Source organism: Balaenoptera borealis (genome assembly GCF_965194805.1).
Source record: "Balaenoptera borealis genome assembly, chromosome: X".
Classification (NCBI taxonomy): domain Eukaryota; kingdom Metazoa; phylum Chordata; class Mammalia; order Artiodactyla; family Balaenopteridae; genus Balaenoptera; species Balaenoptera borealis.
The window spans coordinates 62,204,796-62,209,697 of record NC_138881.1 but is presented as its reverse complement, the minus strand read 5'-3'; the positions used below and the strand labels follow the sequence as shown (position 1 = coordinate 62,209,697).

The 4,902-nt window shown below is 38.4% G+C and overlaps 1 protein-coding gene across 1 annotated transcript in view; it reads right to left on the bottom strand.

The window, feature by feature from the left end:
* CHIC1 (cysteine rich hydrophobic domain 1) overlaps positions 1-4,902 on the bottom strand; it is a 436,141-nt gene that overhangs the window by 94,373 nt on the left and 336,866 nt on the right. The window lies entirely within an intron of this gene.

The following is a 4,902-nucleotide window of genomic DNA, read 5'->3' as shown; positions in this document are numbered from 1 at the left end:
CTCAATGTTCATAGCAGCACTATTCACAATAGCCAAGACATGGAAGCAATCTAAATGCCCATCAACAGAAGAATAGATAAAGAAGATGTGATATATATATATACAATGGCATATTACTCAGCCATAAAAACAGAATGAAATAATGCCATTTGCAGCAACATGGATGGACCTAGAGATGGTCATTCTAAGTGAAGTACGTCAGACAAAGACAAATATCATATGATATCATTATATGTGGAATCTAAAAAAATGATATAAATGAACTTATTTACAAAACAGAAACAGACTCACAGACATAGAAAATAAACTTATGGTTACCAAAGGGGAAAGGTGGGGGGAAGACAAATTAGGAGTTTGGGATTAACATATACACACTACTATATATAAAATATGTAGACAGCAAGGACCTAGTATATAGCACAGGGAACTATACTCAATATCTTATAATAATCTATAATGGAAAACAATCTGAAAAAGAATATATATATATATATATATAGTAAATTAACTATACTTCAATTAAAAATAGGAAAGGAAAAACAAAAGAAAAAACACTATTGCTCATAATAATCTATATCTTTGTGGGCATCAAAATAATTGTAGCTTGTTCTGCCCATGTATGTAAATAGGCAACTAAAACTGTCAGCAAAGAGATGCTACAGAACTACTTTGATATCTTCCACTCTAAGAATATGGCACCCTATGTCAGCAGGAAGAAGTTACAGAAGATGGACCTTCACCCATAATCCCACAAAAATGGAATGATGTTCTGACAAGTGGGGATTTGTAAGCAGCTTTTGGCAGGAAAGAGCTCTTTGCAGGAAAGAGCTCTCTGCAGGAGGCCCCTTTGTTTTGTCACTTTAGCAAAGCTATATTGTAACTAATATAACCAGGCACCCCCATGTTCTGCTCATCTCTGGCCCTAGCACACATTTCATATCTTTTGATCACACAGTACCTTGCCTAACCTGTTGGTTCTTTCCATAGATCAAAGAAGTAGAAATGAAGAAAAAGTAATTAACAGACGACCAGATCGTTTCCCTAGCTTCCCCTTCAGTAATCTTTCAAATAAACTTTGTGAACAAACTGTGTGAACAAAATAGCATCTAAAGAAAGATCACGAGGAGTCAACAAGCCTGCATGCAGTGGGAGATGGCGACAACTCAGACCCCCTATTTCAATGATTAACTGAAATTGCTTGTCCTTTTCCCTTTAAAACCTTTCATGGCAAAGCAGAATCTTGGGAGTTAGTTTTTGAGGGACATGAGTCCACCTTCTCCCCAGATTGCCAGCATTCTGATTAAAAGCAACTTTTCTTTCTACCAACAATTGCCTCTTGATATTGATTTTTGAGTGGCAAGCAGCCAGACCTGAGTTCAGTAACACCTTTATTGCAGAAAACCTGGGCATTTTAAAAGAGACTGCCACAAATTTAAATGAGATTTAGAACAAGGCAGGATTAACAAGGAATACGGGTGCTCTGAGGATTATGAGAAGGCATTCCCCCTCCTTATCACTAACTACCTTAGGGGAAATTGAAATAACAATCAGAAGGAAAACTTCTAAGGCCCTTGTAGACACAGGGGCTACATTATCTGTTCTTAACCCTACCCTTATTCATTGTCCTCTCCCTCAGAGTAAACAGTCGATTCAAATGATAGGGGTTTCTAACTTACCTATATAAGTTTTTAAACCAGCACCAATAACTTTTCAGCTAGGAACTATCATTAGAAGACATGTTTTCCTTTTGGTAAAATGTGCTCCAATTCATTTAATAGGATGAGACTTTCAGAGGCATACAACACCCATATTACCTTTCCACCAAAGGGTGAAATGATTTTAGATTTATAAAACTTAGATGCAGACCAGAACATAATTACCAAGAAATTGACGGTAATGAAAACAAGAGTTTGGACAGATGGAGAGGAAGTTAACTACTGTTACAAGTGCCTGAGGAATTATGGTCATCCTCCTCCTCAGACATTGGGAAAATCAAGTCAGCTACTCCCATTAAAGTAACTATTGATAATTCCAAGCCTCTACCCAGTATTTGACAGCATCCACTTATATCAGAGGCATTAAATGGAATTCCTATTATTCAGGAATTCCTCAATAAAGCACTTATAATTCCTTGTACCAGTCCTTGTAATAGCCCTATTTTACCAGTAAGAAAGTTAAATGAGGAAGGCTGAAGGTTTGTTCAGGACCTGAGAGCTATAAATACTATTGTGATCTCTTGCTACCCTGTGGTTCCTAATCCTCACACCCTGCTCTCAGCCATTCCAGCAGACACCTGTTATTTCTCAGTAATAGACCTATGTAGTGCATTTTTTAGTATTCCAGTGGAAGACGAAAGCCAATACCTCTTTGCCTTTATGTGGGAAGATCATCAGTATACTTGGAGAGTTATGTTGCAAGACTATACTGAAGGACCCACTTATTTTTCTCAAATACTTAAAGCTGATCTGGCTGTTCACTTCCTTAATGGCTCTGTTTTGATTCAATATGTAGCTGATTTGCTTTTGTGTTCTAGAACTGGACAGGGCTTTATTTTATATTTATTTATTTATTTGGCTGCGCTGGGTCTTAGTTGAGGCACATGGTACCTTTGTTGTGGCATGCAGGATCTTTTAGTTGCAGCATGTGGGCTCTTAGTTGTGGCATGCATGTGGGATCTAGTTCCCTGGCCAGGGATCGAACCCGGGCCCCCTGCATTGGGAGCATGGAGTGTTAACCACTGGACCACCAGGGAAGTCCCCAAACAGGACTTTCAAACAGACACTATCCGTCTGTAACAACAATTAGCCTCTAAGGGACATACAGTGTCTAAAAACAGACTGCAATTCTGTTTACCAATTGTGAAATATTTGGGTCATTTGATATCCAAGGAAGGATTGTTAATTGATTCTGAAAGAATTAAGGGAATCCTGGCTTTCTTGCTCCCCAAAACAAAGAAACAGCTAAGAGGATTTCTAGGTTTGACTGAATATTGTAGGAATTAAGTACCTACTTTTCCCCTCATTTCCCAACTCCTCTATGTGTTAATTAAGTACCACTGATCAGGCCCAATTGAATGGACAATAAAAGGAGAAAAGGCTACAGATGCCTTAAAAATCTTCATTGACTCAGGCTCTGGCATTAGGCCATCCTAATTATAAATTACCATTTTTTCTCTTTGTGCACGAAGATAAAGGAAATGCCCTAGGGGTGTGTTAACTGAGAAGCATGGTGACCAGCATCAACCCATAGGATAGTATAGCCACCACCTAGATTCAGTGTCAAAAGGAATCCCACCCTATATGAAGGTTGTTTCAACAACAGCTCTCTTGATCAAAGTTACTGAAGAGCTCATAATGGGGTCTCCTTTGACTGTCTATGTCCCACATTCAGTGGAATCTCTTTTAAATTCTCATTATACTCAGCACTATTCTGTGAGTAGACTCACTTCTTACAAGGCATTGTTGCTTTCTTTGTCTAATACTATTATACTTTGGCTCAATGTGATAATCTTAACCCCACAATTTTGCTTCCAGTACCACAGGAAGAAAACAGCCACATCCGTATTTTACTAACAGATTATCTTCTTATTCCTAGGAATGATTTACAAGAAATCCTATTGATAATGCTGACTTAAGTTGGTTTACAGATGGATCTTACTTAAAAGATGAACACGGACATTACTGAGCTGAATATGCAATAACATCCACTGTGGACATAATTGAAAGTTCTTACTTACCAGAACCAAAGTTGGCAGAACAAGCTGAATTAATTGCTCTAATCAGGGCTTGTCAGCTAGCCAAGGATCAAATAGCAAATATTTACGCTGATAGTCGCTATGCTTTTGGAGTAGCTCATGATTTTGGAATGCTCTGGAAGGAAAGAGGATTTCTTACTTCCTCAGGGAAACTCATAAAAAATGGGAAACTAGTCTCAGAATTACTAGACTCCATAATTATCCAAACAATTGGCCATTATCAAAATACCTGGACATTCCAAATCTGATTCAATAGAGGCTAAAGGGAATCAATTCACGGACTCGGCAGCTAAACAAGCTGCTTTAAGTTCTATTTCTGTCCAGCTCTGAAAATGTCCACTACTTAAACTTGACCCCAATTTAACTGTTAAAAAATTTCCCCTACAGGTTCAAGAATTAGTCCCAAAAGATTAAAAAGAAATATGGAAGAAGAAAACAAGATTCTTTGATCCCACCCCACGAATATGATTTGGAAAATAATAAGAGGCTTATAGTGCCCATGGGGGTTCAGTTACCCTTACTCCAGCACATGCATTCCCTGACCCAATAGGCTCCTAAAAAAATAACTCTATGGAGAAAAGAGTATATTTCGAAGCCCTCCCCAATGGTAGCCAAAAAGGCATATCCTTGATGTATTATTTGCCTTAAATATAATCCCAGAAAACCACTCCATTGGTCACAAGGTCACTTTCCCCTTCCTAGGGGACCCTGTGAGGTATGGTAATTGGGCTTCATCCAAATGCCACAATCTCAAGGATATGAATATATTTTGGTAATGATCTGTATGATTTCACACTGGGTTGAGGCTTTTCCGTGCAGGACAGCAACAGCTTTAACAGTAGGTAAATTACTATTGGAAAGAATAATTCCTGTTTGGAGGATCCCTTTTGAGTTGCACAGCAACCAAGGGACTCACTTTACTGGGCAAATAATAAAATCCATATTTGGCCAATAGTGCGCTTACCACCCCCAATCTTCAGGATTGGTAGAAAGAATAAACAGTATTATCAAAACTCAATTGGTAGATAGCCTCATCTACCAGAGGGCAGACAGCAGAAGCAAGAAAAACTACAGTCCTGCAGCCTGTGGAATAAAAACCACATTCACAGAAAGATAGACAAGATGAAAAGGTAGAGGTCTATGTACCA